Here is a 13398-nt window from a genome sequence, read left to right as displayed (position 1 = left end):
TCTTAGAATCTTCCATGATTACACTGTATCACAAATCATCTGTTAATTCCCTTCCTGGAATTTGTCACAGTCTAAAATGACCTTGTTCACTGTTTATTTCTGCTCCCTCTCCCCACCATGAGAATTTAATCTCAGTGACAAGGGAGACTTCTTTGTTTTGTTCACTGTGGTAATAACCCCAGGCCCCAACGCAGTTCCTGCTACATGTCCCCATAGTAGGCGATCAATAAATATTTGTGAGAACACGCCTTTTCAATAAGACATATTTCTTTGAGTAAACAAGAAAGTTATTTTTCATTATTTTTGATGCTTAATGGATCGGTGCATTTGGTTTTCAGATATCATAGACATATGCAGAAATTTACTTTTCCAAATTTATAAAATAGGAGATGATTATTTACACAAAAGGAGGTAAGCAACTGTAAGTCCAGATGGGTATACAAATTCACTAAAGACTTCCCTTAAGGAAATTAAGCAGGCAGAACTTTCCAGGACAACATTTACTTGAGGAACTTTGGTATACTTGTATTCTCCAAGGATAGTCACTAGGGGGCGGCATGCACATTTGCTCTACCTGAATAATGAGAAAAACTAAAATTGACGTAGCTGCTGATTAGCTCTCAGGAGACTGGTGGAAGAGAGCTTTACCCACAATCTTCCTTCATCCCTACACCCTCTGTGCAGATGTGGATAGCTTTCAATTACTTTAACTCATCTAGTCATGGTGAAACCACCTCCCAAAGCTAAACTCGAGCCCTGTGCTTGCCTTCCCCCTTCTCCTTTTCCAAACATTCTTATACCTACATTTGGGCACATCTCAAGATCATTCTCCTCAAAGGCAATTTCTAGGATATGTCTAGATATCATAGACATATGTGAAAATCCACTCTTCCAAATTAAAAAAATCAGGAGATGATCATTTACGTAAAACGGGAGTGGGCAACAGTATGTCCAGATGGATACACGAACGGGTCCTTCTTGTATCCAATTCTTACAGCACACACAGTCTTTATCACCTGATTTCACACTCTAGCAGGCACTTTACAGCTTTTAACTGACTTTGGTTTTTACAGAGGAAGCTTGGGGTCATACAAACAACATGAGATTTCCAACTATGAGGCCTGGGTTTGAATTCAGATGTTGTCACTAACTAGCTGGTTGGCTCAGAGGAAATCACGTCATTGTCCTCTGTCTTGTTTTCCTTATCTCTTAGGTGGGGATGCCAGTTCTTAGAGCCACACTATTTAGAAACAATATAGATGCTGTTTTGATACTCTAAAGAGCTTGAATAAGTGTCAGTTGTTATTACCACTAATGATGAGATGATATTCCTGTTTTCTATATTGCTGTCTTTCACAGTTTGGGTCACAGAGTAGGTCCTTAAAAAGGCTGGTTGCATTGGAGTACTACAATTATATTTCTGTAACAGATGCTGCTGATGGTCTACCCAACACCTGTTCTTCTCTGCTTCTTTCCTAGAAGAGCCAACATGGGATTTGTTTGCTCATCCTTCCTCCATGTGATTCAGAAGTCCCCAGGTCCAAGGATGAATCCTGTTGAGTCTAAGACCATTCAAGATCTTCCTACTCCTCTTACCATTGCTTGGTTTAGGAGAGGACATAACAATCAAGTTCTGGCAAATGAGAAGTAAGGAAAGGTCTTTTAAGGTGCTTCAAGAAGATAAAACAGAATATCCTCTTCTGCTTCTTAACATCACTGTGTCTCAGTGTGATGCCTGGATCTGCTCTAGCCTCTTGTTGCATGAAGAATCCCATCAAGCTGATGTAACGAGTATGACAAAGAGATGGAAAGACTCTTGTTCCCTGATGACATCATTGAGCTACTGACTCTGTTGAGCCTAGAGCTGTCCTACCTCTGTGCTTCTTGTTAAGTGAGATAATGAACAAAAAGTATCAAACCAAATTGAGTCAAAAGTTCTTGATTAGGAGGCCTTGGGTTTCAAATTACAGATAAAATTTCCAATTAAAATTTTTAGGACTGACACCTAATAAAGACTTTCTGATAGATACACACAGCTTGTCTCCTAGTGAAGCCTTTTATTAGTAATAACGTCTAATGTTTTCTTTCCTAAGACCTTAACCTCCTCTTAAAGAATCACTGAACAGGCATAAGACAGAAAATATAAAGAAAGACACACTTTTCATATTTATAATTCATCTATATAGAAATTATAGATCTGAGGGATTTTGGAGGAAAATAAAAAGGAAGAAAAGAAACTAACATTTATTGGGTACCTATTTTTATGGTTATGAATCAGAATTGACTTGACTGCAACTTTTTTTTTTTTAATGTGGGAGGCACTCTAAGGTATGTTTACATATATTTTAGTATATTTAAAACTTTACAATACTATAAAGTAGAATACATTAATATATGTTAAAGTATAATATACTACTTGATTTTACAGACTTTGAAGATGAAGCTCAAAGAGAGAAGTAATCCATAAAAACAGCAGTATGGGGTTTCAAACTTGCTTGGCGTGACTCCAGGCCTGGTTTATTTCCACTACATTATGCTGCATGAAAAACGCACAGCATATTTTGGGATGATTTTTGTTAAATATATTTTGGCTTCATCAATAAATACATTTATATATAGAGGTAAAAGACTTGTAAATAAATATTGTTTTTTGTGGAGCAATTTGGCAATATGGATCAAGCTCCTTAAAAATGGTATCTTTGACCTCAGGTTTAGTTCTGAAAATTCTACCTAAGGGAATAATTAAGGATCTATTCAAAGATTTAGCCACTTGGATATTCATCAGAATATTGTTTATAACAGAAATATTAGAAAAATCAAAATGACCCACAGAAGAGGAATAACTTGATAAATTATGGAACATCCAAAATTTGCTATTAAAATCATGCTTCTAAAGACTCTGTAAGAATTGACAGAAACAATACATTTTATGTTTTAAAAATTGGTGGTGCTGATGGTGGTTGTTGCTAGCTGCCACTGAGGTGGCCTCCAACTCATGATGACCCCACACATGAAAGAATGAAACACTGCCTGCTCCTGTGCTATTTCCATGATAAGTTGGGGGCTGGAGTGTTGTAATCCAGAGGGTTTTCACTGGCTGATGTTCATCAATTAATAATATTGGACCAATGTTAATTCTTTAGTTTTGGCAAGTGTATCATGGTTATGTAAGACGTTATTAACATCGTGACTGCCCTGACGGTGAACACAACAGAGAACCCCTGAGGGAGCAGGAGAGCAGGCCTCAAATTCTCATAAAAAGACCAGACTTAATGGTCTAACTGAGACTAGAAGGACCCCAGAGGTCATGGTCTGCAGACCTTCTGTTAGCCCAAGACAGGAACCATTCCCAAAGCCAACTCTTCAGACAGGGATTGGACTGGACTATGGGGTAGAAAATGATACTGGTGAGGAGTGAGCTTCTTGGATCAAGTACGTACATGAGACTATGTGGGCAGCTCCTGTATGGAGAAGAGATGAGAGGGTAGAGGGGGTCAGAAGCTCGCCGAATGGACACGAAAAGAGAGAGTGGAGGGAAGGAGTGTGCTGTCCCATTAGAGGGAGAGCAACTAGGAGTATACAGCAAGGTATATATAAATTTCTATATGAGAGACTGATTTGATCTGTAAACCTTCACTTAAAGCACAATAAAAAAAAAAGATGTTAACATCAGGAGTGAATGAGACACGTAAATGATAGTATCTTTGCAACTTTTCTGCATACCTAAAATTATTCTAAAATACAAGTTTTAAAAAAGTAGGTTACCAGAGTGCGTGCATTATGGACCCACTTTTGCACAAGGTATAGATACAGATACCTATATATGTATGATTAAAAAAAAAATTTTTTTTCATGGGAAAAAAAAGAATAAAAGACATATAGGTGATGTCAATGATGGTTAAAGGAAGTAATGTGAGAGGCGAGGCAGCCTGTATACAAATTCCTGGTCTAGCACTTCCTGACTGGGTGAGTAGGAAAGAGTCATGGAGGGCTCCTGAGTTCAACAGCCCCAAATCCCTCCGCTTGTTCTATTGTCCTCCACTCCCCATGCCACCACATCCCAAAGTTTAACTGGGCAGTCAGTCCGTTTTTGGGTTGAGGATTACAAAATGTACACATGGGTGACACAAGAAAAGCCCCAGAAGAAGGTCGTGCAACCAATTCTTGCTCAGAGTGGCTCAAAGTGAAATTTGCAAGCTGAAGGGAAAATGTTCAATTTTGAGTTGCCCACCCTGGGTAAAGTGCTCCTGCCTTGTTCCCTTTCTCCTCCTAATGGAAGCAGAGAGAAATTGGCTGCACTTCATAATGAGGGACCAATCACTCCTATTCCCCTTGGGGCTTGCTGTAATCACATTAAGTAGGATGAACTCTTTCCATATTCAATTTTGGTGAGTGTATGATGTGATTCCATAGGAAGTGTCTTGTAATTTGGCATTAATTAACGTCAATTAATGTATGCAACTGCTAGGCTTTAGAATTAATTTCATTACTTTTCCTACACAGATGTCTTCCTTGCCATAGGTAATTAGGACACTGTGCTTCTGTTTTCAAGCATTCTCACACTCTGCAACAGCTGCTGTTTGGAATAATGTAGTCCCCATCCCCCCCAAATCTGAGCTGATCAGGAGAAGGGAAGCTGCCTTTAAAGGCCAGACACGGAGCGGAGGAAGAGGGGTATAATGCAGCCTCAAGGCCTGCCGGCTTGGTGAACCCAGGCACATCACTCAACCTCTTTAAACTCTGATCTCTAAAATAGGGATAAATGATACCTATCTTGCTAGTGGTTGTGAAGATTGAAGACCTGAATCACGAAATGTGTTTAGCACAGTGCCTGCATGGAGTACAGTCAGTCAGTAAACTAGCTGAGGTGGTTGTCTAAAATCTCCCAGTTTAATCATCAGTACTGCATGCTGTCTCAAAGTATCCAATTGTAAAGTACTACTGACATTTCTGAGACTTTCTTAATATTCAAATTTGGATTTGGATTCAAGCAAAAAAAAAAAAAAAGGTAATTTTTAAAATACCAGGAAAGATCTCCTCCCCGTGTAACTAAGAGAAGAGACGTCCTGTGTAGGCTGTGTGAGGTGTGGTCAGTGAGCAGATCTGCATGACAACTAGGGGGACCCTGGATGGTGCAAATGGTTAAGTGCTTGGCTACGAACAGAAAGTTTGGTGGTTTGGGGTCATCCAGAGGCACCTCAGAAGAAAGTTTTGGCAACTGACTTTTGAGAGATTACAGCCATTGCAAACCCTGTGGAGTGCGGTTCTACTCTGAAACACATGGGGTCACCATGAGTCCAAATCGACTCAACAGAAGCTGGTTTGGTTTTTGATCTAAGAGACATGGAATCACCTTCCCATCCAGTGTCCAGCATTCAGGGCCCGGCAGCCTTCAGCCACATTGTCTTATAGGCGACTTCTGTTTCTGACAGGGTGATGTTCTAGGTCCTACCTCTGTCTCCAACATGCTGTGAAGGTCATTTACCAAGCTAGGCCTCAGACTTGTTACACAGTAATGGTTACTAAATTTTAAAGCTGAAAGGAGTGTTAAAAATCAGACAATTGCTTTAAAGATCCGACAGGTCTTTCTTTACCACACTTTACCCATTTCCTGTTTCCCACTGCTGTCAAAACACAAGGCTCTGCGATGTTCCTGGCAAGTGTGCGTCCTCAGGGCGTTTGCTATTTCTACACAGCATGCTCATTCAGTGGCTGACACCCTGTGTTCATTTAGATGGTTCCCCTGGTTTGAACTGCCTTTCACTTTCTTGTTCCCCATCCAGATACTTCCAGAACCTTCCTCGGTGGAGTCTTTCCTGAGGCTCACTCAGACCTCTCCCTTCACAGAATGTCTCACTGATAACAACAGCAGCAGCATAAACCACCAAAACAACCAGAGCAACTTCTCTGCGTCAGGAACTGCGCCAGGTATATCACCTGCTTTTTCTCTTCTATACTTGGTGAAAAATCCAGGGTGAGATACTCTTTTACAAGCGAGCCTGATGGATAAGAATTGTGTAAATTCCTATGCTAGTAGATGACAGAGCAAAAAAAAATCTACCACAGGTCTCTAAGAATCCATCCCTTCATCCCATTACTCCACAAATATCCATTTCACACCAAATACCTTAATATACCTTAATATTATAGAAGTTTAATTTTAAACAGAGCCATAAACAATGGAGGCAAACATGAATATTCTAAAATTCTCTCCCATCCCCCATTAATCTTCAGCTGTACAGCAGAATAGTTTTAAAGCCCATCTCTATATAATTGCTTTTTGTTCTATTATTCTAGTTACATGTTTAGATCCTTGCTGTTATGTGTTCCCAATCATTTCTCTCTTTCTTCTTTCTTTCTGTCTCTCTTTCTCTCATAAACACAGAGACAAATGTGGGTGCACATTGGCATTCATATATCCTTCATTTTTATCAGGTTTCTAGAAGCCTCTACCAATCAGCAATTCAGATCTTCAAAAGTGAGACTCTGGCACTGGCCCCTTTCTTGCATAAAAATCATGAAATTTCTGGGGAAATTAGACACCAGGATCGTAATGTTCTCCTCTGACATTATGAGCTTGCGACTTGGCATTGCTTTCTCTTATGAAACCTCTTGATTTCTTCCAGTGTAACTGAGTAAATGTCTTCCATTCTTGGTCTTTGAGCATTCAGTAGACCATGACGACTACAGGGAAAATTCTGAGATCATAACAGTTTTTTTTGCTAATCATGGGGCTATGCACTGGGGATATGAGAGAGAACGAGGCCATAGTAATTTAACAGAACTACAGAAAAACTGGTGAGCAATTACAATGCAGTGTGGTGACTGTATCCCAGGTGACATGAAGGTATTGTGGAACTAGAGATGAGGGGCCTCCAGCCCAGCCTTTGTACCCCTCCACAGATGGCCACCCCTGTGCCAGGAATTTCAAAATCTTCTCCTGAGTCAGCATGTATTTTACTCTGCATCACAAAATTGTGGACATGTTACCCACCCCCACCCCCCCAGCCTATAGTACTCGTGAAGATAGAGGCTATTTTACTAATGCCTGTTATTTCACAGAAGGAGCAATTACCTTGCGGGGGTGGGCAGGGATACCCAGGAAAAGCTGCATGGGGGAGCTGAGAAAAGCCAGGAGAGATGACTGGTATGGTGACATGAAGAAGTCACTGCTCCAGAAAGAAGGAACACTGGGCAAGGCCACAGAGGCGAGAGAGAAGGCATGATATGCTTGGGGAAGATAAGCTGTCTGTTTTGCAGGAAAGGCACACTAGAAGCCCAGAATAGGTTGAAAAAAGACACAAAGTTATCCATAAGGTCACATCCACTCATGAAAACCGAGAAGCCCATTTGTTCACATAACTTTCCAAATAGAGTTTACAAAGAAAAGACGGGGGCCAGAAGGAAAGGAGGAGGAGAAGAGGAGTTGGAGGAAAAGAGAAAGAGAGAAGGAAAGAAGGAAGGGCATTAAGAGGGAAGGAAAGTGGGAAGGAGAGAAGAAAAGAATAAAGGAAGGAAGGGATGGAGAGAGGGAGGGAGGGAAACAATTCAGTTCCTGAAAAAGAGAATCTAAAATTTCTTCTCCAGATATTTTTTGGGGGAGGGCATTACTTGTTTACATATGCACATATGTTATATGAGTAATTCCAGGAGAGAAGAACAATTCATGGAACTGCCTTTCAATCAAATGAATGCATTCATTCAACTACTTCTTAATCATTTTTATCAACCTCAATGCTGAGTATCATACTTACAACATAGTAGATGCTTAATACAGATTAACAAGGCCAATCCCTGTCTTCCAGAGGGAAATAGCCCAAGACAGACGGCACATTTGCCTGTACCCTTCCAGATTCCAACCCCACTCGCCTTTCTGCTATGCCTCCACCATGTCAAGCATAGCTTGTACTTCATATGTACAGTCTAGGATGCTTTTCCACCAGACAGACACACAGTTCTCTCTCTAATTTCCATTACCAAAAACACCCATTGCTGTCGAGTTAATTCCAACTCACAGAGGACTCCATTAAATATCAAATGTCACCTTATCGCAGGTTTTTCCTTGACATGCCCCCATCACCCTCTATTCTCCCTACTCTGCTTTGTTTTTCTTCCTATTGCTTAGTAATGCTTGGCATTACAAATTCATCTTCTCTTCCCCTTACTACAAGGTGAACTGCATGAGAGCAGGGCCTTTGTGACACTCCCTGCCATATCTTGTATTTAGAAGTGTACCTAGAATAACTTGGTGGCTAACAATATTTGTTGAATGAATGAGTAATAGGTCTGGAGTGAACCAGATCTGGTTTCAAATGCTAGTTCTGAAACAATGTTGAAGACACTTAATCTTTGTAAGCTTCATTTTCCTCACCTTTGAAAAGAGGAAAATCATAAAAGTATCTATCTCCAGCAATTACTGTATAAAGTACAGCTGAAAAGTACCTAGCATCAAAGCACCAGGTATATCATAGGAATATAATGCGTGATACTAGTATTATTGTTGCTTGAGAACCTAGAGGAAAAAGGAAGGAAATGTACGTGCAAGTGCCAAGATTTTACTGATGCTTTTTTTTTTTTTTAAACAGGAGTCAGACACATTAGGAATTTTTCAACCACTTGGCTATTTCCACAAATGCACATTATAGTGACAGGTGCTTCTTGCATCAGAAGAATTCTGAGGGCGCGTTAGAAACCTATACCTTTGTCCTATAGTTTGGGCCTGGGAATGACAAGTTGTTTTTTGGTGTGTTTGCGTGCGCGTGTACACGCCGGATGGGAGATAAGGGCGTGGAACTCCTCATGCGTGGGTACACACATAAGAAGCAGAGGAAGTAGCACATGATGGCTACAAAGAACCAATCTGAAAGCTGCCCAGCTAAGCCTGTTGTTGCACTGTCCCTATCGGGTTTTTCACGGCTGTGTGGGGAGGTCCGTATTATGTTGTTTCATGCTTTTCTGGTTGGTTTTCAGAGATGTCTTTAGGCTACTAAATCAGAGAGGCCGAGTTGAAATAACTAGTAACTGGGGTCAAGAGTCTTTTGCAATATGAGAAATGGGGTCAGAATGACATTGCTAGAAAGAAAAGCATAGTGCTAGGTATCACTATTATCTAAACTTTGGTGCTTGATTTGGGGACATGGGAACAGAGGTGAGATTGTATTTGCCCAGGGTGTTGGGAAGTGAAGCTGACACAAAATGGAAGCTTCCGACCTCTTCTAGGCTCTCCCCTAGATGCTATTAATAAACTGATTGAATGAAAGAGAAGGTGAACTAATGCTCAGAAATTTGGGGTCTAATAATGCCAATCACTGTGCTGGTGCTGGGATTTTGGCTGGAGGGGGGTGGCAAGTTTAATTTTTTTTAGATTTATATATAAATGTTGAGTGATAATCTTTTCTAAAATATTTAAGAGATTTGATATCTTTTGCAGGTTCATGAAAGAGAAAATACAAATAGCCACGAAAAACAGATCAATATCCTCAATCTGACTCCTAATTAAAAAAATGAAAATTAAAACCGAAAAGACATGCCCTGTTTTTTGCTCATCTGATGGGTTATGTTCAAAAATCTTTGACAATGTCCTGGCCTGTTCAGGGCTTGCAAACACAGGCATTCTCACATGGAGGGAGTATGCAACTATTTTAGAAGACAATGTGACAATGTCTATAAAAATTTAAAATGTACTCTCTGACCAAGGAATTTCTCTTTCAGGACTGCTTGCTGCTTGTGCAAGTTTGAATAATTTACTCGATGCTGCTATAGTTTCTTAGTGCAGCTGTGACAGAAATACCAGGAGTGAGTGGCTTTAACAAAAAGATTTATCTTCTCAAAGTTTCTGAGGCTAGAAGTCTGAATTCAGGATGCCAGCTCTAGGGGAAGGTATGCGCTCTCTTGGCTCTAAGGGAAGGTCCTTGTTTCTTTTCAGGTTCTGTTCCTGAGTTCCTTGGTGATTGTCATGAATTGAACTGTGTTCCCCAAAAATATGTGTCAACTTGGTTAGGCCATGATTCCCAGTACTGTGTGGTTGTCCTCCATTTTGTGATTGTAATTTTATGTTAAAGAGGATTCGGGTGGGATTTTAACACCCTTACGAAGGTCACATCCCTGATCCAATGTAAAGGAAGTTTCCTTGGAGTGTGGCCTGCACCACCTTTTATTTTACAAGAGATAAAAGGAAAGGGAAGCAAGCAGGGAGGAGGGATCTCATACTACCAAGAAAGTACTGCCAGGAGCAGAGTACATCCTTTGGACCTGGGGTTTCTGAGTGGAAAAGCTCCTAGTCCAGGGGAAGACTGATGACAAGGACCTTCCTCCAGAGCTGACAGAGGGAAAAAGCCTTCCCCTAGAGCTGATGCCCTGAATTTGGACTTCTAGCCTACTAGACTGTGAAAAAATAAATTTCTCTTTATTAAAGCCATCCACTTGTGGTATTTCTGTTATAGCTGCACTACATAACTAAGAGGAAACCCTGGTGGTGTAGTGGTTAAGTGCTACGGCTGCTAACCAAATGGTTGGCAGTTTGAATCCATCAGGCGCTCCTTGGAAACTCTATGGGGCAGTTCTACTCTGTCTATAGGGTCGCCATGAGTCGGAATCGACTGGACAGCACTGGGTTAGATAACTAAGATAGCGATCTTCTTGTGGTGTGTTATCTTTCCCTTCTGTGCCTATTGTTAGGTGCTGTTGAGTCAATTTTGACTTATAGTGAACCCCTCCCCCGCAATGTGATGGAGTAGAACTGCCCGATGGGGTTTTCTAGGCTGTAATCTTTATCGGATATAGGTCACCAGGTTTTGTCTCCCACAGAGCCATTGGGTGAGTTTGAACAGCCAACCTTTTCTGGCTAGTAGCTGAGTGCTTAACCATTGTACCGCCAGGGCTCCTTCTTCTGTGCCTAATCTGCTCTTTTTATATCTCAAAAGTGACTGGCTAAAGACACATTTTATACCGTTACAGGCTCATTAACATAGCAAAGAAACCCTATTTCCAAACGGGATTGCATTCACAGGTGTAAGGATTAAGATTGACAACGCTTTTTATTGGGGGACACAATTCAATCCATAACACTAACCAAATAAATATATGTATAAAGGGTCACGATAAGTCAGAATCGACTTGATGGCAATGGGTTTTCATATGCGTAGCATCAGTGCAGTTTGAAACAGCCAATCAGCTATACACCTATTAATAAAATAGCAATTAACTACATTACAGCTGACTCTACAATGGATTCTATGTAGTGATTAGCCAAGAAATGGCTAAATTTAAATGTGGTTGATTTGGAGAGATTTTTAACTTACTATTTTTCACCAACACTATATCCTGCATAACAGTATTACAGCATGATCTTTTGTTTTTATGTGTATGTGTATGTATTTGTATATGCGGACATATTCAACTGTATAAGCCTAAACAATTTCTGGAAGACTGACTACAACAGAAATATTAAAAAATATATTATTTCTTAGGAATAAAATGAAAGTCAGGAAGTGAATTTTACTTCTCACCTGATACTGTTTACACTTTTTTATTGTTGTTGTTATATTTGTCAGTATAAAATAATCTATGTTCACAGTAAAAACTGAAACACCCCGTGGACAAAATGTTGAGGATTTTTGAGAACTGAGGGCTCTATCACATTCCTAGAATATTTCAGCAGAGCTGGCTCTATCTAGGCATTGATACACAGCCTTTTATTCTGGAAAACGGATTGGAGGGCTGGAGGTGAGAAGTAAAAAGGAGGCTTTCAGATCTCACCAAAGACAGAATTAGTGGGATGAACACTTATATGAAGTTGTGGCAGTGTCTTTTTGTTTTGTTTTTCTACCTTGTAAAATGCTAGCATGAGGTTCATTCCACAAAGAGTTTTGGGCATTTTCACAGTTGGTTAAAGAGCCAAGGTTATATTTTACCAACGAAGGATATTAGACCTTGGGAAACTTGATGCAAGGTTGTTTACTCATGCAAATAGACACTGAGCCCAGTAATTGTCCCCTGTCCCTGTCCGTGCTGGCATGGATCGCCACCAGTACAGAACATTCAGGTCATCGGCTGGGCCATTCATTTCACAAGTAAATGGGAGAAGCAATAATGGCCAGGGTAGGCACTGCCAGTTCTCTGATGAGATACCTGTTTACAGATGAGCATAAATATATACATCCATGTGTAATTGCCAAGTTAAGAATTCTAATAAAATTATGGCTGTTCATTTCTTCCAAAATTACACCCATATAGTATCTGACTCGCAATTTCTGGAGTTTATTAAGATTCTTGAGCTCATCATAAGCCCTATAGAACTCACAAAGCATATGGTAAAAGACCTCTCTTTAAGAAGATATACCCATACTATGCACACACACATTTACTGGTTCAACTAACATTAAATGTGTCAGGCTCTGAGCTGTGTTTTGGACATAGAACCAAGAGTAAATAAGATACAGCTTTTCACGAAACTTCAATCCAACAGCTTGGTCAACATTTTCTCTACATATCTACTACACACACATATACATAAATGCACCTATGTTAGGTCAATCAGTAGAATGTAGGATTCCTTTTACTATGATCTGCAGCTTAAATATATTGTGTACATACAACGCACACACACACACACACACACAGACAGACAGGTGCATGCATCAGGACCTGTCAATTTGTCCTCGGTTGAATGCAGGGGCCAATAACAAGTGCCACATCCAATAAATATGTTCAGAATTTTCCAATAATACTCGCTGTGACTGATTGTAATTGAGGTTCCTCTCTTTTGCGAGCCTCCCAAGGCAGAGAAGTGTACAAGAAAGGATAACATTGCTGTCACAGTTGTAAACTACAAGACATCCACATTTCAGAGAACAGTTTTCAAGAAATGCCTGTACCAGTCATGGGTCCTCATAGAACAAAAGCTTTCCAGAGCTCCTCTTCCCCCAGATATGGGGACTTCAATTGAAACAAATTCATTGTGAAATGTATCTAGGTGCATCTGAAATGAGACTAAAACTGAATTCTGAATAACAAGCTCAAATAAGCACTTGCAACCCACCTCCTGGGCATGAGCCAACCACACAAGTCAGAGATATTTTTCTGGGTCTAATGCCTCAGTGTCTTGGCTGCAAAGTTCCTGAACACATTAAACTCAGAAAAATTTTCTTGTTCAAAGTAAAAGATTTTATTTTAACACAAACTGTATGAGGTATGGCTCAACCAACCCATTGCCATCGATCGGTTCCGACTCATAGCAACTCTATAGGACAGAGTAGAACTGCTCCACAGAGTTTCCAGGGAGCGCTTGGTGGATTCAAACTGCCGACCTTTTGGTTAGCAGCTGTAGCACTTAACCACACCCCAGGGTTTCCCTATGAGATGTATTACTTAGAATATAAGCAATCAGGTCCATGTTTT

At 40.3% G+C, this 13398-nt stretch overlaps 1 protein-coding gene across 4 annotated transcripts in view; it reads right to left on the bottom strand.

The window, feature by feature from the left end:
* The window catches only part of SORCS1 (sortilin related VPS10 domain containing receptor 1), a 579047-nt gene that overhangs the window by 135652 nt on the left and 429997 nt on the right, over positions 1–13398 (bottom strand). The window lies entirely within an intron of this gene.

This window comes from Loxodonta africana, chromosome 16, assembly GCF_030014295.1.
Source record: "Loxodonta africana isolate mLoxAfr1 chromosome 16, mLoxAfr1.hap2, whole genome shotgun sequence".
NCBI lineage: Eukaryota > Metazoa > Chordata > Mammalia > Proboscidea > Elephantidae > Loxodonta > Loxodonta africana.
The sequence above is the reverse complement of the archived record's forward strand: the minus strand, read 5'-3'. Positions and strand labels throughout refer to the sequence as shown.